At 37.1% G+C, this 23,457-nt stretch overlaps 1 protein-coding gene across 1 annotated transcript in view; it reads left to right on the top strand.

Moving 5' to 3' along the window:
• Stg-1 (stargazin related protein STG-1) overlaps window positions 1-23,457 on the top strand; it is an 87,950-nt gene continuing 64,493 nt past the window's right edge. The window contains exon 1 of the mRNA XM_076437003.1: window positions 1-1,339. The gene's annotated coding sequence lies outside the window, so the exon portion shown is untranslated. The remainder of the gene's footprint in view (window positions 1,340-23,457) is intronic.

The following is a 23,457-nucleotide window of genomic DNA, read 5'->3' as shown; positions in this document are numbered from 1 at the left end:
CTCCCTCCATCAGCATTCTTCCATTCAATGTATTCCATATTTCAGAGCCCACTGCGTATCGTCCCCGTGTACTCGCCTGAATGCATAAAAGCTACGAGTTCTCATTTTCCGTTGTACTCCTCGATCTCTTCTTAAAGGAACTACCAACAACGCTCGATGTCTCCATCGCTATTCGACGACCCATCTCTCAACACGCCCCGCTATTCCCATCATCTTCCCTCTGCAGGACATAATCGATCCCAGCCGCATGAAATAATTTCCCCCTTACTTTTCGATTTCTCCCCTACCACCGCCGATACGCGATTCACTTTGCTCGCCACTAGCAGCCTTCGCAACGCACTTACATCCCTTTGATCCCCATTCTTCCCCCGTACCTCCTACCTTGTTGCTCACCCACATATCATCAAAGCGAGCCCCGTATCCCCTGCATCCCCTATCTTTCTTCCGCGAGCGCGGCCCAAAGGAATCACCGCCGACTATCGGAATCGTGTTTCCCCGGTCTCGTCTCTACGCGTCTCTACACATACATAGAGACAACGCGGTGCATGGTCGCATTACACGTTCAGAAATTCCCGGCTTCGGGGCGTCTTGCGCGTTACTTATACCGGATCATCGACGTTCAATCGACGATCGCCCGAAACAAGTGTCTCTGCTCTTGGACCGCACGTTGCCTCGCGGGAGATGCGTGTTCGGCTGACCGCCCTTTGTGCAGCTAAGTCCTGAAATCGCAGCCGAGTCGGATCGCAGTCGGTTGCATCGCATCGCATCGGTGCGTTTCTCCCGCGTGAATGCGCGCGCGTCTCGCCGCGCTTTCGAGAGGGTGCTGCGCGGAGGACGCGCGACGGGCGTCGACCGGTAGTCGAATCTGTAGCTTCCTCCAGGGCAGGTGCACGTCCGTTCCTCACGGGAACGAAAGTCGACGAGACGCTCTTTCCTCCGCGATCCTTTAAAACCTCCGGGGAGCGGCGGACCGGGAGAAAGAGAGAGAAAGAGAGAGAAAGAGAGAGAGAGAGAGATAGAAAAAGAAGTGGGGGTGTGTGCCACCCTGGTTTCTTCTCGGCAACGAGCATTCAGTGTTGCTTCTCGGTGCACGAGTTCGCGTTAACGATCGAGGAAGCGCGGTGCTGCGAGTGTCGCAGCGCCGTGTGGACTCTGCTGCAGTCAGTGATCGTGGAGGGTGCCGAGAGAGCGTACCGGGGTGAAAGAAAGGGGATGATCGTAGGTGCGCGCGCGAGACAGACCATCGCACCGCTCCTCGCCGAGAGGATTGTTTCCTGAGGAAGGAACCGAGCGACACATCGCGACCAAAGACCTCCGCGGCCCTGTCGAGAAACTTCAGGTATGTTTGAAGAACGCTGCTTTTGCCAGTCACGAGCGAAACTTCGATCCTCCGCAGCCCCTGTTGATCTTTACCTTTGCCTCGCTTCCTTTTTCTGTCTCTCCCTCCCTCCCTCCCTCTCGCTCACCTCTTGAACCTTTCGGCGTGACGGAACACCGAGAACTCTGTGTACCCACTGTATGTACAGGATGACTCGAATTACATCGATTGACGGAACTTGTTTCTACACTCGTTTGTTGTCTTACGAGTTCGTTGCCGTTCTTTTTTTTTTTCTTTGCGACCACGCTCTGCGCGTTTCATCCGACGAATAAACAAGACTTTGCAGCTAAACGATTTAAAAGTACTTCCACGACCGCGGACGCCGCCGCCGCGCCGCTTAACTGGATTTTCCACGTTTCGTTGGGTCCCAACGAATCTCGAATACGCCGAGATTTTGTTTGTGATCGTAGACTTTTTGTTGACGCGGTTCACGCTATCGGGCCGGTATGCGCTTTTCTTAAATCTTCGACGCGAGGCAAGTTCCTGATGCTGGTCGCCCGTTAAACTTGCAGTAAATCAAGCCCGCGGTGTCGATAATTTTCGCGTGATATGTGAGCCCCATGATATACTGCAAATGGATTTTCGTCGAGGTATTTCGATTGGTATTACCGGACGGAGGCTGGCTTTCAAAACTTGGCAATTGTTGAAGTTCGGTTTTCCATGTCACTCACAGGTGGTTTCCTCCCGTTCCTCTCGACCCTCTTTTTTACCGTCGGTGACAACTTTTCCTTTTTATCATTGTGCCCCGATAAAGTTAGTTTCCGGACGATCAATCAAAATTAATAATCTTCGAGTTCATTTTATCGGACGTTCCAAACTTTCGCGAAGAATTGAATTTTTTACGACTATGAAGAAACGTTTATCACCTTCCATACTGTTATATAATCCTGCTCGATGGAGATACAGACGTTGTTAAAAATTCGATTGTACGTCAAATTTTAAAAATAGCAATAAAACCAAAAACTATCTCAATTTACATTGAAATACGATGCATTGATTTTATTTCTTCAGTTCATAAGCCGAATTCCAACATACTCGAGTGAAATAGACATTTATTTTCTTTCTTAATGTTTAATAGATTGAAAATAATATAAATTACTCTAATGCTTTTACTGTTTCGATAAAGTCATTGATAATGTTTATCAAAAGTTTATCTACTGGCATTTTGTGAAAGGCCTAAAGAGAGTCTCGCCTAGAATCGATCGAATGTAATCGTTGAAATGTTTGTTTATTGGAATAACTTATTGGAAGTGAAACATTATGTTGTCACGGGCTGCTGCGCGGCATTTCGTTAGATGTATTTGCAGTTTGCATTTGTTTGAAAAATACGGGATTTCAAGGGGGCATTGTACCATTCACGATCGTGCTTTTGAAATTGTAAAATTCTCATTTCGCTTGGACGCGTCCCTTTTTACAGCGTTTTTATGTGAAAGTTTGCATTAAATCCCGTGTTCGCAGCACTTTAAAATGCATTCCTCGTTAAAGTGTGCAACACGACTTTCCGGGTGCCATAATTCTTTGCAATGCAATGTTTTAGTGCATTTAAATTGAAGCGAATGGATCGTGTTCAAATAAATTTTGTTTGCCATATTTTTTTTTTGAAGAAATTGAAGCTGGCAAATAGCACCGGATGTAAAACTGAAGGATTTACTTAAATTCACAAAGCACCGTGATATTTAAACCGGTGGTGCAACTGAAAAGAGAGTGATTCTACATAAAAGAAGAAATATAGAATAAAAAAAGTTCTCATATGGCACGCTTAGCCGAATTATCAAACAGGATTTTCTCGAAAATAAGCCTCCTTTTCGATCACTGTTGTCATTAGTACCACCAGTTACCGATCACCATGTATAATTGGATCCTAACTTTCAATTTGCTCGATCGAGAGAAACGACCGTTCGCACGTGCAATATCTGTCTGTGCAATGATTTCCATTTTCCTCGAGCAATTTATCGGCCATAACACCTTCCATTTTGTTTCCACACTTCGCGCACTTCGGAGACATTTAATTGCCACTGCAGTGCGCAAAAACCTAACCGCTATCGTCGCAAAAAAACGTGTTGAGATTTATCGTGCGAAAGCTTTCACGGCGAAATTTGATTCGTCCGGAGAAGAAAACGATTTTAATAAACTGCGGCGCGGCGGGTTTGAGGGAACAAACATAAAACAGGTACGAAAAGCGAACAAAGTGTAAAGCAACATAATGCAATCCAAATTTAATTAACGTTCGGCAAAGAGGAATGAATGAAATTGCAACGCGTGACGGAGAATATATGAAAACATTACACGTACATATAAGATGAAACGTGAAATGAAAATATGCAGGAGCATTCGCAGTTTCCGGGCCGTGTTCGAGTTTATTAACAACGATATAAGTAGCAAGATATTAATCAGAAAAGTTACCCCCGACACGGAGGAGAGAGAGAGGAAGATAGAAGAAAGCGGAGAGTGAAACGTTAAACAAACATTACACGACGCATAAAGCTGTCCCTCATTTCACTCGAAGCTTTTCGCGTGTTGTCGCGGAAACGCGCCGCGGACCCGGCGTCGAAAGTGCAACGCCTCGCGTTAATACAAACCCCGGAGAAAAAACACCGCGAAAGAACGAAATTACTTCATCCGTCTGTGCTCGCAGATTGCAACCTAACGTAATATTAGTTTGAAACATTTACATGAGTCGGCAAATTGCATGTACACGTAGGGGTAGCGTGCGGCCACTGCGAGCATGTGTGCGTCCGCGCGCGGTTAGCACAAACGGCAACCAGAAAGTCTGCTGCGCTTTTAGTCTGGGAAAATCGCCGACCACCGCGCTCATTATTCCATTTGTCGTCGGAAAGTTATTTGTGCCCTCAAAATTAGAACGGGCGGTCGGAAATAAAATTTATTCCCCTCTGTCGTTTTGCTGTCGCTACGGTCGGCAATCCTGGGAACGCGGAAAGTGTTCATCCCGTGGAACACAGTGCAACGTAGCGATAGTAACAGATGTCGGGGAAAGACGAAACAAAGTAAAAACATTTCCCGCATCACGCTCGAAGAAGCAAACTTTTCATATATGCCAGCTATCGAAAAATAAATGAAATAACGGCCAGCTCTTCGAAGCGATTTGTGCTTTTTCTCGCGTAATCGTTCCTCCGAAACACGTTTATCACTTTCGAGGAGAATCGCGGCTCGTGGAGAATTTATTATTTCACGATGAAAGTCGCGCGGAGTCTCTCGATAAAGTGACTCGCGTAGTTCTGACGAGAAATTCGGAACGAGTCACTTTGGCTGATGGATGCTCGACAGGCGAACGCGCGAGAGAGGACGAAAAATTGAGTGTAACAAGGATTCGTCGCGGAATTCCTCGCGTCTCGCGAGGATATACAATTCCGGCACAAAGGGGATTCTTCGATCTTTGCGAATTCAAAGGTAAATTTCAACACGGCGAATTCCTCGTCGCGGAACTTCTTGATACCCTCTCGGCTCTCGTGTAATCAACACTATTATTTATTGGTGTGAAATCCGCATGTAGTTTGCGTTGAGAGGCTCCCTCGGAATCCGAGAGTTAGCGTTTTGATTAACGTCGGCAGAATTTCGGCGTGTTGTGTCGGGACAGGAGTGTGTCTGCGTTTTATGGAGCGAATCCATTACGCGATTTTAATTCATAACTATGTCCGCGGGTGTTGTCGTCGTTCGTCCCGCTAATAAACTGCTTACTTCCGCGAGATAAAAACTCCGAGTAAACACTTCTTATTCCGGTTGACATAGGAATTTCTTCTAGTGCTATTAATTGCAGAAAAAAAAGTCCCGGGATTCTCGGTAGTGTCTCGGTGGAGCGTAGCTTTATAACAGACTTCCCACCAACACCATTGTGCTCATGAGGGTGCCCGTACCAGCCACTTCTCTCACACGTCTGCACCGCCGTGTAAAAAACATTGTGGAGCAATTAGTGAACTTCCAGCGAACGTGTTATTTGGTTAACAGTATTAGACAATTGGAAAAATAAATAGCGGCGAGTTCTGAAATATGCACACGCTACGAGAACGAATTCATGGAATCGCTGTTATTCATCGTTTAATGATGTACACTGGAAATTACGTATCTGTGGCACGGTGGTGTGGAAATACCCCCCTTTTCCTTTTACTCGAAGTTCTTCGTTTAAGACGATAATTTATATTTTATATTTCTCACTTGTGGAAGAGGACCATGTGTTAGAGTATTATTATCGTATTTGTTGATCGGAAAGTGTTCAAGGTTTAATGTCATTAGTAAACTGTAGATATTCATATACAACAACAAGTTGTTATGTTATTAACAAACTTTCAATACCAATGCGTGGACTAGAAGTGAAATAAAAATTGATATTCGCCAAAACACCAAACAAATGAATAACTGATCTGATATGATGAATGTAAAAAGGAATTTATTTACAACCTAAATTACACACTTGAAAGAGAGGCATGTTATAAAGTATTTAATTCAAGGTGTATGATCTTTATTTTGTTTCTATTATTATTATGTCGGTAACATGTATAAGAAATAGTTGTTCGGAATTATAACCCTGACACTTTGAAATCGGCGAGGCTGTCCCTATTGCAAATATTCAACGAACACCATTTAAATGTAAAATACATATATCTATTATATAGATCAGATAATAAGAAATAAATTAAATTAGACGAGTTTGAGTCAATACAAACAAACAAATTCAAAAGGAATAACAACAAGAAGAGTGTACGTTGACGTAATAAATTTAAAAACAAGAAAACATTTCAGAACGAAAACAAAGACGACAATGTGCTATGCAGTTATTGGAATTCTCCATTTTCATGATCAAAGCCTTAGAAACATTGAGTTCAGTGTCAAACGTGTTATAATGGTGTACCATGCAAAATATACTGACATGATTTATGATTGAGACGTATATGTAGTCCCTGCATCTTATAATAAATATAGACAATATTTAGTTTGCATAAAAAGTCGCTGTCTAATAATTGTCAACAAGTTTTGTAATAATTAGTCATGCGAATAACATGTGATCATTTCTGAAAATAATAAAAATATTCTACACATAATGGGTGTTTTCGGTTAAAAATGGCAGATTTTTCTCCTTTGAATGGAAAAATAACTTTTTTGTCTATGCCTTTTTCCGATCGCTACGTTTCAAGTACTCGCAACAAACATTCGTTTCAGTAGGCCTGTAAAATTTCAGAGATTTTTCTAAAAATAACAAAGTGCGACGTTCATTTCCGTATTTCATGAAAAGATGCGTGTTTACGCGCACTCGCGCAGCGTCATTTTCGGTGACAATGGGCCCGCGTAGTTTCGAATGCATAGCATCGTCAGTATTCACGTCGATGTCGCTAATAACTGGTCGAGCCGGTAATTCGAATAATTTAAAAAGCGAACAAAATATCGCACGGCTCGGATATTATTTTTGAATGTTAATTAAAGCACGAGCGTTGAAAAGTACAACTTTTATATTATGTGCGGATATGGCTCGATTCAGGTTTCCTCTACTTTTGCTTTGGTCAATGCAGTTATTCGCGGAGTTTAAGCCAACCCATATCGCGCAAAACTAATTTAAGTTCGCCAGGCGCGAAGTTGCAGCTTCTTCGACCGCCGACACAATACACACACACACACACACCCTTCCTATTGTCCTCGATTTATGTTTCATTTCTAATTGCTTATTGTAGTTTCTTAACTGTTGACGGTAACCCGTGAACCGATCCCCCGTTGAATTGCGCTGCAGAAACGTGATTATTCCTTTCATATGCCACACGAATTTGCACAGCGGTCCTCGCGAAAATCCCAAACATTGACATTGCTATGCTCCACGGACGTTGGAATTAATTAACTGCCGTCGCCATCTCGCTACCCGTACAATACTGATTCACCAGTACGTCCCCCTCTGTCTTTCTTCAGCCATGGACGTCTGTTATTAATAAACTCTGAATTTCGTCTGTTTATACATTGCGGTGCCATAACTATAGCTCCACGCATAGTTTTAAGGTTCTTCCACTTTGAGAGAACAACTCAGAAAAAGCAAGTGCATGATAAACAACGAACTTCACACGTGCACATATTGAGATGGAAGTGAGACGCATTATTTTAGCACACTTCAGGGATTTTCATGTCGTATGTTTGCTGAACAGCATTCTTTGTTGCTCAATTTATATTTATAATGTCACGCCGTAATTACCTTAGTGAAAAAGAGCGAGGCGCAATTTAACAATTACAAGAGGTGGCAATTCGTGGAATCGAACGGGAAGTAGGGCGTTTCCATAAAGTTTATGCTAGCAGTAGCCAGTGTATTTCTATGCAAATAGTAAACATTGGAGAAAAATGAAACGTGAAAGAATTACGTGTTTGCAAGCAATGTAATGATGTCTTTAATTCTTTTTAACTGCATTATTTTTTTAGAAAGAGAGGTGACATTCAATTTTTTCAATGGAATGCATTTTTATATCATACGGAAGCGCGTGCCAAAAGGAATTCATTCTTATAATGTTTTTCCTATGTTAAATTGCACTTACCTGGCACACGCTTTCACACAAAAAGATAAGATTTTCATATAAAATGATACGTAGCATTCCATTTAAGAAATTAAAAGTCAACTTAACTTCTAAAAATCAAATACAGATAAAAAAGATTATAGACACCAATACATTGCTTGAAAATACAGTATATGACTTGTTCCTCTTTATTTTCTCTAATGTTCAGTGTTGTGTATTTTTTTTACAAGCGAGTAACGTTTGGAGAGTACATTGAAATATTAAAAAACGATTACGTTTTATTCGTGCAAGAAATAAAATTTCATACAAACAGAATATTACCCCGATACATGAACATACACGATACATAAAGTAAACAAGCCGTGATTTGATACGTTTAATATCAATTTATTGAAATGGTCGGATAAAAATACACTATGGAAAGTTATCACGTTTCACAGCTAAAAGAAGTTGTTTTTGAATTTTTAGATGCAATGATCAAAAACAGGTTTACGTAAGAATATATGTATATTCTACGCAACAATCAACAAAAAATTTAATCAATATTGCTATTACGTTACGTGCACCAGGCAAATATACGTTTTGTTGTTATATTTTATATTTCAAATATATAATATTTCCCTTTCTTTTCGTGATGTGTATATAATTTCTTTTTAACTCTTTTCACGTATGGTTATTGATATTTGTAAATCATTATATGAGGTATTTTTAATGCAAAAGTAATTCAATGCTTGTTTATCGGTTTAACGCCACATTTCAAAGGTTTACCCGTTAATAAACAGTGGACTTTTATGCAAAATAAAAGTTTTCTGTGTAAATTGAGCAATGTAATAGGAGCCGAATACAAATTCCATTCTTCCTTTAATAATTTCTGACTCATTTTTAAATTCATTTAATTTGTCCACTGCTTTCAGTAGCACTTACTCATATTTTTTCATAAATGCATTAAATCCGCATTTTAGCCGTATAAGATAATTGCAATATAATTTTAACATGGCTTGCGTACGACAAACGCAACAGCCTTCCACATTATTTTCTGTTTTATATAACTTTCACTTAATTCCTCATTATCCTATAATTGGATATTCAAAACAATACGGATGTTCAAAACTCTTGAAAATTTTAGTGGTGCTGCAATTATGCTCCAGAGTGTATGTGACATATAGTACGCAAAGAAAAATGCTTTATTTTCGTCGTCAGAAATATTGGAACAATTCACACCAATTTTTCTTCTATTCATGGAAACGAAATCGATTCTCTAACAAATAGATAGTTAAAAACTTGATATTTTCGTGGTTAGGAATATTGAAATTATTCATAAAGACACAATTCTTTTTTCTAACAAATAAATAGTTAAAAACTTGATACATTTTACGAATTATTTTCATCTATCTAGATTCTAATAGAACTCTCAGATTTTCACTTTGATTGCAATTTCTGTAATTTTATACTCGCATAAACATCCGTAGTTAATTAATTACGAGGACGTTGTGGTTTTTGTATTAGAATTTGTGAAATGTTGATTAGTGGCTTCATTTCCCCTTCGTTTGCGCGGTTCTCGTATTTAATATGACTGAAATAACACTGATTTTTTCTTGTCGGCCAAAGAGAGAGAGAATATCGAAAATTCTAGAATAAAATCTTTGCGCGAGATAAATATTGCGGTAGCCATGAAATATGCTCAGCATTTTTCTACATGGTAGTATTCTCCCTGTAACGTTCCACATGAACAATTTTCCACGCTGCGATACTTAACGCGAACATCATTCTATGAGCCTGCACATTCTACGACATGTTTAACATGTATACACCCAGCGACGTACTTTGCATATCGCAAGTCTTTTAATATGCAGGGTATACTTCTAATTTAGTCCACTCTGCGTTTATTTTGCGCGTACAACGCGTACGCGCGAGGTACTCTACAGATTGCTGAAATTATTGACCAAATTCATTTGCTCGGAATAGAAAATACAAAAACACCGAGCAAGTATTTTTCAGATAGACGCGAGAGCTACAATTTCTCCTCCTGTACTTTTTTTCAAAGTCTGTTAATATTTATTTCTTAAAGGAACCATTGCAGAGAAAATTTTAAATGATATTCATAAATTCCCTACATTTTTAAACCGATCTGATAAAATATTCATAAATTCTTTACATTGTTGAATCAGGCTTCAAACTTCGTAAATAAAATTTCAATGAAAGTTTTTAAATATTCACATATCGTCTACATTCCAATGCGAAGACTATCATGTTTTGCAAATATTTGAGATACCTTCGCATTCATATTTTTGCAATAAAGTTCGAGTCGATCATCGCGGTTGCACCGTGAGTTTCTAAAATGTTTCTCGACTTGGTCCCCTGGGAGCTTTTTAACCCTCATACGTACCTCGGGGTGAAAATTCACACATTTACTTTATTATACGCACTGTAAAACTGTGATGAATTTGTTGATTTAAAGTGTAAAACAAAACTCGGTGAAATGTTACCTTCAGATCTTTTTTATGCAATTATTTTTTAGTAGCGTATGAAGGTTCATATTTTGTGGAGGCATTTTTACTTGATTTTCAACGCCCACTCTAATTTTATCTTCCATAATTGCTAGTATTTCTCTCGCGTTAAATAACTCAAATTGCATAAATATGATTTTGTTATAATTGCCTTCCAAATGTAATTAGTCAAGGCTTCCCGTTGAATATTTATGGATTCTGCATTGTAGAAATACGAAATAATCGGATAAGATTGTTCCACACTTTTGTTTGTACATTACTAATGATTTTATACGTTTGTGATAGACTACAATTTCATGCAAAATGAAAATTGTTGAAATCAATTCTGAGAAACAGAGCTTAAATGAATTTCTCATTTTAATCATTTTAATAAATAATGTAACAGTATACTTAAATTCTTTTAATATATTTACAATTTCGTATTTCACTTATTCGCTTTTCTCATAAATATATCAAATCCGCTGTGCAATAATTGTAGATTAATGAATTTTCCATTTCACATAAACCCTGGCAGGTCCATTAATGGAAAATTAATCCTTTACGGACGAGAACCGTTTCTGTTGCATTGTGTGATGGGTTTAACCCTTCAGGGACGACGTCCGACGGCCAGTTTCTTTTTTGTACTGCTCCCGCGTTGCATTGTTTTACTGTATAATTTTATAGACAGTTGGACTACTTGATATTTTTTATAGTTATCTTCCATTCGCATCGAATAATCTATCTATAATAAATTGAGGTACTCTTTAGAGTCAGTACAGTATCGTAACGCGCTCCTTGAAAGATAATGCCCTTATGTAGTGTAATTGTTTATTATTAGTCTGGAATAATTATATTTTACGGCATAGAGAAGAGATATCTGCAAAGAGCTAGGCTATTCGATTTTTCTTCTTTTGCAAACTAGTATATTATAAATTATATGAATTTTAATATAACAGATTTGTTACTCAATTTTATTGTCATCATTAGACTGCAGATCTTTATGCAAAATAAAGATGCTCTGCATTGATTGTGGAAAGCAGAAGTAAACCAAAAATTGATTTTATCCCCTATAATCACATTGTTACATTAAAAACAACATTACATTGTTCTTTTTATCTAATCTTTTACCGTTATACATTTCGACCAACCATTTTTTTCATAAATACATGAAGATCCGCAATCTGGTCATCATCATCTCCTACAATTGTCTCCTAACGTTTCACAAGTTTTTCTTCTAAGAAGATATTGCGATTTTTGAAAATCGGCACGCGCTTTTACAATCACCCAGATTTTGTGGTCACTATTAAGTAATTTTGTTCAATCAAAAAGATGTTTCATAATTAGACAGCGGATCTTTATGCAAAATAGAAATTTTTTACCTGATTTGCAACAAACTGGCGTGGAATAGAAACTTATTTTCTTTGTTAATATGTTTAATAGGTTGAAAATAATATGACAGTGTTCTTAAATTCTTCTAATGTTTTTTACTGTTTTAAATTACACCTACTCATTTTTGTCATAAATGCATATAATTCTAGGATATTCTTTATTAAATATGGAATAGGGGTACTCGAATGAAGAACGCTGACATCGAGTGTAAAACTAAAGAACCACCACTTTTCATAAATAAAATTATTGATATTAAAACTATTCCAACTAAAAACAAAGTCGTACAACATTCTAGATTCGTTTAAAGCGTACAACCTCTTCTATCACGCATACTCCGCATGTGAGATATTAAAGAAAGCAAAACTACTTTCTCCTTCCGAAATTTTTTCAAATTTATAGATCGAAAATCAATTTGAAGATTGAGGTCCTCCTCTTCAAAAACGTTCTCCGAAAAATTTTGCAAGCCATATGAGTATACAGCGGATTTTATGCATTTATGACAAAACTGAATAGTTGTAATCTAAAACAGTAACAACAGAAGAGTTTAAAAATGTTATTATATTATTTTCAATCTATTGAACATATTAAAAAAGAATATACATTTGTATTTCAGCCCAGTTTGTTGCAATTCAGGTAGAAAATTTTTATTTTGCATAAAGATCCGTCTACATATAAGTATGCCAGAACATCCGTAATATAATTTTTATTCCCTTTAAGATCGCTGGTGCTTGGGACGGAAATGTCCAGTGACCTAGGACCAAGTCAGGAAAACAGAGAAAACATTATTTTTCATGCAAACGTACCGCAGCAGGGTGGACCGTATAAAATGTACGTTGAACAGAAGCTGTCGGATCCGGGTTCGGGAAGGATAAGATTCGAAACTGCGGAGGATCATCCTCGCGCGGGCCCTTCTTTCGTTTCTAAGCAAATCGAGCAGAATGAGGGCATTTTAATCTATATATCCCGGAATTTCAGAAGCCCCTCCGCCCTTTTGCCGCGCGTAGAACGCTTTCCGCCTTCGTTTCGCAGTTGAATTTCAATTTATTAAAATGCCAGATCCCTCTTGAGCAGGGCTCGGTGATCCTTTTTAACGTCGTCGCTTCGCTTTCCTCTTTATATCGCTTTCCGGAAGCTGGCACGAAGCGCCGTGGCCACGCCGCCACGGCTCGAATGTCTGAATATAAACAGCGACGCTTTACAATTCATGACCCATGAACAGAACCTCGACTGTTCCCTGTTTCTTCGTCGTCTTACCAGCGCGGAGCATCGGGGCTTTCTGACCCTTCTTTCTCTCTCGCCCTGAAAAAGACTACCTACATGATTGTTCTTGACTATGCCTCGTGATTTCAGCGGACCCTTTAAAATCCTCCCCCGAAAACTCGTCGACGAGACGAATTCCAGCTTTCACGGACGTGTTTAACGATGCTCGCGAGTTTTCCGGATTTCACCGACTTTTTCCAACCCTCGTTCGCGCCTCCGGTAATTGTTGCATTCACATTCCTCGAAATCATTTCGCAGTTGGCACGCAATTAAAGAAAAAGTGTATCTGCAACTCCATTTGAATGCACGCTACTCCGCGAAATTAACACTAGAACTGCCGATTTGTAATTTTCTTAAACAATGTTCCTCGGGAATTTAGTAACCACGTGATAGTTCAGCTACATGTAAATTGCATCTGCTAAATAAACCATTTTGTGTAAAGCATTGATAAATAAATGACAAATAACCAGAACTACCGAGCACTAAAACCAACCGGTATATATATGATATTATATTATTATAATATATAAATTTATTATGAATTTATCTATAATATTTATTTTATCTATTGTAATATCTGTATGAACAATGAAACTCATTAAAGCGGTATGCAACCCTGGAACCCTAGCAGAATTGAGTGAATCCAATATTTTCGTCACACACACTGTGCAAATATACTGCATGCAAATAAGATCTTTATAGAAGTCGTAAACAATATTTCAACTCTATTATAATAATTGTTTGATTGCTTTAAAGTCAGAAAATGTGGAGTTACACATTATTATCTATTTGTATGTTTTGACCCCCAGCAAAATAAGTGACTGAAATTTAAAAAATGAAAACTAATTGTGCCAACTTAAACAAAAATATATAATTTAATTCTTTAAATACTTGTTATATACTCGTCTTCCTTCAATTTTGATGTAAAAATGAAGTGTATTTATAAGTGAATATATTAAAAATGGAAATTGATTTTAGCAAATACATTACAGTAAAAATACAATATTGAAAATTGGCGTTATAACAACGTTGGTTAATTTATACAGATACGTTTACAAAAAAAGAAAATAAGAATTGATAACATGTTGTTTAACATTCTTGCTGGGTCCAAACGTTTTCCGTAAAGTAGGTAACAATCTTAAGAGAATTGTACTAATATTTTTAACGAAATAAATTTTTTAAATTCTGCATAAATTATGCGGTTCGAGTGTACATCTGCTAACAATAAGTGAAAAAAGTGCATGCATCTACTAGTAGTAATTCAAATTCCAGTGGTTGTGAATATATTTACTTATCGAATTAGTATGTGCATAGATTGACCTGGAAATTCATACACTTGTCGAATTATCACATTCACTACAACATACACAAACTGATGATCTCAAATTAATTTACATGCGTTTACAATAACAATTATGGTTAGCAACAGAAGTTTGTTCTTGGGTCAAATTCACTTAAGCAGTGCATGATTCCTACCATACATGAATGTTTGCCCTTTAATGACAGAATCATTATATGATTTTATATTATTTATGTTATTAAAAGAGCTCGGAAAAGAAATTAACCCCATCCACTATAATATCCAATCAGACTCGTGATGAAGAATTCGAACAAAATCTACTAAATTTGTACAGTGCCTCTCACTAATATTAGGACGCTCTCAAAAAACCGATAATTTTTTTAATACTGATTTGATCTTCTTTGAGAAGTTAGAGCAATTAGTTTACTACACGATGTGAAAAGAAATTGTTTACAGCTGTTAGTATTTTTTCTGCAATTCCGACAGCTTGCGAAGTTTTTCAAAAAATGTTTTCACGTTGTGTAGCAAACCAATTATTCTAACTTCTCAGAAAAGTTCAAACCGTAAGGTCCAATATTAAAAGAGTTATCGTCTTTTTAAGAGCGTCCGAATATTAGTGGGAGTCACTGTATGTAACTAATTTCTTTTAAATCAAAATATATTTCGATTTTCTTATAGTTTTAGCCATTTATATTCTCTAATTTTTAGCCATTAGAGAATATTATATAACAGGCATACAATAAATCAAAATTTGATCTTCCTGAAAGGTTCCAACTGCGATTTGATCTTTGTTATTATCTTTTCTCACTTTCGACATATTTGCAAAAATGGATTTCGTTGCAGTAATTGCAGTAGTTAACCACGGCGGAAGTTACAGTTGTTGCTATACTGTTCAGAGAAAGTCCTCCAAGCTGGACTATTCAGAAAGTTTTTCGTTTCTTTGCTCTCGCGGCAGAACTCCGTACGTGCGGTGGCATGATTATCAGCGCGGAGAATGTCGACCCTTAGAAACCAGTCTCGAACTTGTGAACCTTTCGAGGACCAAACGAGCTACTTGAATGCAGACGACCTCTGACAACCGTTACATCGGGGAATACAAATTTAACTGGAAGTCGGTGTCTCGATTTTTGGAGCACACCAATCAATATGTTTTTCTGCATTCTGCAAATGCCACTGACTTTCGTTCGAAATCCTTTGAAAATATACAATGGTTGACAATCCTGGCACACCCTCTAGAAAAAAACTACTTTTGTGAACCTTTTTAATTGGGAATGACGAGTTAACCCTTTGCACTCCGAATTATTTTTCAATTTTGTTGCCAACAACTCCCTACTATTTTAAGTGTGTTATTTGAAATTGACTTCATAGATCAGTTTAAAGAATGCTACTTATTTTAGACAATTTTGTCTACTAATTACAGTGGCACCCATTAATATTCGGACGCTCTCCAAAAAACGATAACTTTGTTAATATTGGACTATGCAAATTTGAACATTTTTGGGAAGCTAGAGCAATTAGTTTACTACAGGATGCGGAAAGAAATTTTTTCACAAATTGCATTTGGTCAGAATTGTAGAGAAACTACTAAATGTTGCAGTTTACAACTTTTTTATGCGGGCCTATATTGAAATTTTAAAAAATACGTTTTGTAGATCTGTGTCAATTCTGTGCACTGTGAAAGTTTCATAGAAATCGGTTGATGCGGGAAAGAACGACAGGCATTGAAAGATGTAAGAATCCTTAGAATTACTGCAGTTGGAGGCCGAAAATCGTGAAAAACTGCAATTTTTACCATCTTTAAACGTTTGCAGCTCCTTACTACGTCACCGATTTTGATGAAATTTTCAGAGAATGTGTTCAATTGGTACAGATCTACGAAAAATGTTTTCTAAATTTTCCATATAAGCCCACATGAAAAAGTTGAAAAATACAACTTTTAGTATAATAATTTAAACAGTAAAAATATTAAAAAATTTAAAAATGCTGTTATATTATTTTGAACCTATTAAACATATTAACAGGGGAAATAAATTTCTATTTTACTCCAGTTTGTCGTAATTCACATAAAAAAAATTTTATTTTGCATAAAGATCCGCTATCCAATCATTACTGCAAAAGAGTGATGTAGGTATTCAGAAATATAATAATATTTTACACAATACAATAATGTTCATAGACATGTTTGTGCAACTTCTCCGTCTGTTCAGAATAATTTGATGAATATTACTTCTATCTGATTCTGAAATTATAGCGCGCATTTGTCCCTTTTTATCGGCACATCTTATCGAGACGGATTTCTTCCCGTCGTTTTATGATGGTTTTTGTTATAATCGCGGGTTAGAGACATCAAAACGCGAAAGAAATCCATTCATGATATATTTCCTACTCTTTGGCTAATGTTCTGTCATCCCGTGTTGCTCGCAGAGTAACAAAAATGGGGTTGCCACGGGAATAAAAATAGTGGGACGGATGATTGTGTTTCTGTGTGGAGTCGCCCTATTCGTCTCCGCGTTTCTCTGCACACAACTTGCGACAATTTTGTCGCAGTCGCCGACAGTGAAATAGTGACCTCAGAAAATTTCACCGGGGACAGTAATATAGCTTACTTTCTGGAATGGACGTGTAACGAAATTATCAATTTCGTTTGCGGTCGGTTTTTGCGAGAAGCGCCTTCGGTCGAAACTCAATTACACAATACAAATGAAAATAGCGGAGGCAGCGTAGCTTGCAACGGAACAGCCGGAATAATTCGTTGCAATGTTATTCTGTTGGAACAATTATTTTGCAAACCCGGTTATCCCGGGGATATCCCTTTTTGATATCCCCGCGCGGTCCGCAATGAAACATGATTTTTAAATAACGTTCCACGGTAAGGTAGTTTACTCGGGTCATTTACCTGTCTTGCTTGGATCTCGATAAATTTTGCGACCTTTCCTCTCTTGCGGAAATTCCCTGTGTGGGGACACACATGATTATAAATGGTGGGGACGCCGACCCTCGGGGGTTGACCTCAACGCCTGTCGGGTCGCCCACAGAATCTTTCGACGACCGAAAATATCACTTGAATACAAAACCGCTCGAAAAATGCGAGGCCACGAAAATCCTTTGCGCCGTGGGGAGAAATAGTCAAATATGGAATAGCATTCTGTTTTTTGAATGTCGTTTTTACAAAATCAATTGTAACGAATACGTATTTTCATTGGTACTGCAAGGAACATCACTGCAAATATTATTTATGACCATCCTTTCGTAATTTTTGAAAATCTATGGATGTTTTAATAGATCCTTTAACAGCCACATAAATCGTGAACCAACATGACACCAGTAACGTAATCTAATAATTGCGGTTAGTGTTGTTATATGAAAGAAGATTTCTGAGCCTCCTTTTGGTACAGAGACGCCTCTACAGATTGCGGGGCCCGGGGCAAGCCTGACCCTGGCAAAAATACATACAGTCGGAGACAATATTAAGCGGACACTCTTAAAAATTGCATAACTTCTTTTAAATTAGTCCAAAGGACTTGATTTTTTAAAGATGTTAGACCGTCTAGTTTGCTAGAAAATGAGTAAACAAGAACTTGATTCGATTGCAATTGCTAGGAATCATACAAAATTTTAAAAACTGTTTTTCAACTTTTTTTCTTTAAACGAAAGTTTTATAAAAATCGGTGAACATTGCAACAATCGTTACAAGCTCAGATAAAAAAGTTGAAAAAATATCATTTCTAAAATTTTGTATGATTCCCATCAATTGCAATCTAAACAAATTTTTGTTTATTCATTCTCTAGTAAACTAGTCGGTCTAACATCTTTAAAAAAATCAAATCCTTTAGAACAATTTAAAAAAAGTTATGCGATTTTTAAAGTATTAAAAATACCTTATTAAAAACAGGTAGCTGTACTGCTGTAGCTCATTACTAGACTGTGAATGTTTATGCAAAATAAAATTTTTATACATCAATTGCGATCTATATAGGAGCTAAGTAAAAATTTATTTTACTCATTAATAATTTTTATATGTCAGAAATAGTATATCGACACTGTTGAAGTCTTTAATCTTTCTAATGTTTCGAATTATAGCTACATGAAGATAATAACTCATGCACTTTTTCAATCAGCTATATTTGCAAGGTGCTTCTTTGAAAATGAAGTACTGTGGTAAGTTCAACATTTATAGAAGATTACGTATAAAAACTTTAAGAAACAATAATTTTAGAAGCAGTAAAAAATGTGTTAAAACGTGCACACATTTATTACTGAATTTTCAGCACGAAGACACTTTTTTTTGGTTTCGGGTCAATACAAGTAGATTGAGAAAAGTCCCGATGGGGAAGTGGTATTTTAGAATTTCCTATGTATAATTTTATATGCGAGAAGGATTTCTTATCAATGTATAGGCAACTGAATGTGATTGGTTCTTAGATTGCACGATTCCGGAACGATAGTACTGATGTTCATTTGACGATATTGAAAAGCGTCTTTAAAATATTGGAGGGCCACGTTGTAGCTCAGCTGCACGAAACGATCGACCACGAAGTAAAAGTCTGGCATCGTGCCGTACTCCCGATATTTTTCATTGGAAGGAGAAAGACGAGGGAGAGCAAGAAATAGGAAAACGCAAAGTACTCGGCCAAGTTGAAGCAAAATGGCGTAAAAACGGAGCTTTGTCAATTAAACGACCCTGAAAGAAAAATTACGATACCAAATGGGAATTCAGGAATACTTTAATATTATGGACCGTTTCGAATAGAACTGGCGGTAATTCTTGTTCGTTAGAAATTACGGATATTGAGAAAGGTTTCAATTACATTTTACTGCGCCTGAATGACATTTATTTCACGCGCGAAAAAATATTACATTACAGTTTGGTATTTGCAACCCGTAGAAATCTTCAAAAGATGATAGACCGTAAAGATAATTATTCCATTTTATTTTGTATTCCCGGAATCCATTATCACAAAATAATATAAGTTTAGTACAAATGTTAATACTTTCAAGCTATATGCAAAAATGTTTGCGCGAAGATAAAATTTGTTTTTTGAGATACGAAGAAAAAATATGTATTTTAACTCGAACTAAAACAAATATAGAACACTGACATCGGGTATTAATTTATGGAAAATAAAACATAGTTCGAAATCATTTTTAAAGAAGAATTAACAAGCTCTTTCAGTAATTATCAGCAATAAATCTTTTCCTTCAAATGTTCTTACTATAACCGCTGTAATTTTACTAAATGTTATTATAGCTTTCAAATATTAGTTCTTCGAATGTTAGTTAGTAAATATGTCAAGATCGAAGTAATATCACTGGATATCTTCCTTTTAAAAATTCTCAAAACTTGTCTGCGGAGACTTTTTAAGTTTATCAAAAGCTAAATTTTCTATAAAAATTATATTTATATTCATATTTTAAAGACCATTATACTATGATGGTAAAACAATTATAACTATAAATTATTTATGGTTAAATTCTAAGTTCACTTAACTTAGAGAAATTGGAAAATAAAAATATTTTGCAGCGATAGTGAATAGCAGAAGTTAAATCGAAATTCATTTCACCCTTTAATAGATTTTTTACATTAAAACATAATAAAACTATTTTTCGGTTGTTTAAATCTTTTACTTTATTATATTTTACCCAGTCAATTTCTTCATAAATGCATAAAGATCCGCAGTCTAGTTATACGTATACTATAAAGAGGTAATTTCATATTTCCGATTAAATTAATTATAACAAATTGAATCTCATTGGATGGTAACGTGTCGATGATTAATAAATGAGTGATAATAACCGCCAACAAACTATTTCTGCTTCGTTTCGTCTCCGGTCGCAATTTATTGATTTCATCAAAGATATCTCCAAAAAGGGCTGAAAAGGTGAGATTGAGCCGCTTTTAGTCTTTGTAACAGTCCATAAAAGAGTGGCAAGAGGTAGGCAGTCAATGGCCTCTCTCACTTGGGAAAGGATGGGTGCTTTCAGCTTCCTTTAGCAAAAATCAATTTCGCTGACGCTACTTATAATCCGATTAATTAAAAGCCAGCGAGCGAGCGTTAGGGATATATAACGCACAGAGCTCCGGAACACGAAATACGAAATATCGTACGACATATTATGGTATAAAAAGGCCGGCGACAACGGATAGAAAAAAAAATACAAAATAAAAGGAGAGGAAACGAGGCGAGTTTTAATGGATGTAAAATCCATCCGCCATTAGAACTTTTCCATACGGTGGAAAGTTTCAAAGTATAGTACAGGAAATTACATTTTAATTGCGTGCTCTTGGCCGGGACGCAGGGGGTCGTCGTTTATGCGGAATCGATAGACAAATGTTGCGTTCTGTCCAGATTGGAATATTATTCAAATAATGCTGACACACATACTGCGCATCCGCGTTTCACGAAATCGCACGTACCCTTCGAACTGACCGATGGACTGAACAACGAACACGAAAATATTCGTGTGGAAAATCTTCCTACAATACTTATTTCACATAATGCTATTAACATTTATAAAGCATTACATAAATGTTCAAGACTTTTGAACTATAGTTATGCTCGACAGCGTTTTTTGATGCAAATGATCACGTTTCGTTAATTTTAATACAATTTCACGGGAAGAACATGGATTTAACTAATCCATGAACATAATAACAAGGTTAAAAAATCTTCTAACGTATCTTTAAAGACTTTCCACAAGAATCGAGTTGTTTCAATTTCGCATTTGAATGAATGAAACGCGTGCGTTCACAAGGCTTCATTAAAACTTCAATTTTCTTTGACTAACCGTCGGAATATTTCATTAAACAAACCTGCCGCCCAGATTCATTTAAATCATTTCATTAAATCTTGATCTCAGCGCTACATTGTTCAATTCAACGACTGTCTTGCACAATTATGTTTCCGCAGAAATTTACCGAACGCGCTTCCATTAATATTGTTGCAAAGCAGAGCATAGACATTAAGTTCGGAATCATACTACATATCATGCTCCGATGAAAGCCACTGACAGAAATTTGCCTTCGATCCTCCTTGCCACGACGCGACGCTTTGATCATTTTCCCCTTTCATTGTTCATTCTTACCATCCGCCGGAACTTTACGATCTGATTTCGATTCGAACCGAATGGCTGAATCATCGATTTTATGATAATCCTGAAATCATCGAAGGGACGAATTCCATTTATTTATAAGTACCTCTGAAATGGAATTGCATTATGGAATTCATAATTTTCGATTTCTATGTATTATCATTTCCCGTTTATTTCGCGTTCCCAGCTTTATTAATTTATTATTACGCAATTACCCTTTTATCCGAAATTTTTGCTTTTGATCGCGTGAAATTGACGTTTTGGAAAATGGAAAAAATTCACGGAAATACGGAAAAGAAAACCATGCGTCAAATTGCGTTTAGAGTTTGAATATTTTACTTGGAATAAATTATAATATCAGCCTTGAGAGGGAGAGAGAGAGAGAGGGAGAGAGAGAGAGAGAGAGACTCGAAGTACTTGATAAATAACAAGTTATTACAAATAATAGCGAATGTATAATCAATTGAAGTATATTTATTATGTATTCTATGGACGGACAAGATTAAAACACTAAAAGTGGAATTATTTGTGGCCCAAACGTATATTCTTGGTAAAAAATCCGTCATACTCTTAATTAACACGATGGCATACTACAATTTCCACGTCCTTTGAGCTACTTTATTTCAGAATTTAACTCTTTTACTCTTTTACTTTCGCAAAGCTCGAAAACCATGACCCCATGACGCTAATGAGGCAGCCAGTCGCTATCAGTATGACTTAATTACACCTCCTTTGTTTGCCAAGTCATTTCCAGCCGATATCGAGAATCGTCGGAAGGATTTACATGCTAGATTATTTTTCGCGCGTTCCCTTTTCATTATCTGTGCCTAACGAAGCTTGTTGCTCCCGTTTTTGTTCAACCATCCATTATCCTGAGCTCTTACAATTAAAATTTTTTGTCTAGCATCTCCGATATGTTCAATAAAATAGGTTTTTCACCTTTTTTATTCAGTCGACGACGAGTATTTTTCTTCACTCGAGCACGGTTCAAAATTGTATAACAAATTTAAACAATTCGTATTTAAACTCTTCATAGTGATTGACCAACTCTATTTCTATTATTATTTCTGTTATTGCTAACATTAAATTGTTACCTTGACATAGTTCTTTACTTCTAATTGTGCACTCATTATTATCACACTGATTTTAAATATTCTGGACCACAACACACGGAAATATGTTAAACAGGTGAAACTGTGCAACAGTCATTAAAATACACGAAAAATGTCCGGGCAACACGAGATCGCAATTTAATTCTGCAGCCTATATATGTATATGTGTATGTATATAGCAACATAAGGAAAAGTCGTATGTTTCAAGTAACTCGGGTTACTTCAGTTTCCAACAGAAAGCAGCTTGCATGTATACTTTTAATTGCTGCGCAAGATTTTCGTCTTCGCGGCTGGCAAGTGTGGGTGCTTTTTCTACACCGTGCACACATTCAAAGAATTCTCATTATTACGGAAAACACATAAAAATTCATCAACCTGCTCTCTTTCAAAACTTGCCTCGTTTTCCAGAAGATTCTGCCTGGAAATTTTCGAAAAATTGTTCGACAATTGAAACGCGATCCGTATCGTAATTTGGGAATTGCGCGATAACCAGAGCTCGTGTTCGCGAGTCGGTGCATTCGAATCGAAATAAGCTCGACATTTGGTGGAAAAGTTACGCTTCTCACCGGAATAGTCCTCGTTAAAGCAGTTTTTCAGGGAACGACGGCCTTGTTTCGACAACGGTAATGAGTAATGGGAAAACCGATAGCAATTAGGCTCGAATCGCGTGATTGCAGTGATACCGCTCGCGCCATTACTTGTTCTTTAACCGCACGGCCCGCAAGCGAGCGAGTCTCTCCTTACGCTTGGCGCAGTTCCGCTCCATCGTTGCTTCATTATCCGTACTTAACGAAGTTTTTCTGCAAAGCACCGCGATCGATTCGAACCAGTTTCTGGCGCAAATTGGGTCATCAAGCTGCTGCCAGGAAAATGCTCCTCATTCCTAATTTAGTGCCTGATAAATAAACTGCCTGTTAATTACTGTCTACTGTGGCGGACGAAACAA

The sequence above is a fragment of the Lasioglossum baleicum genome, chromosome 13, assembly GCF_051020765.1.
Source record: "Lasioglossum baleicum chromosome 13, iyLasBale1, whole genome shotgun sequence".
NCBI lineage: Eukaryota > Metazoa > Arthropoda > Insecta > Hymenoptera > Halictidae > Lasioglossum > Lasioglossum baleicum.
Note: the sequence above shows the minus strand (reverse complement) of the source record. Positions and strands in the feature narration are given on the sequence as shown.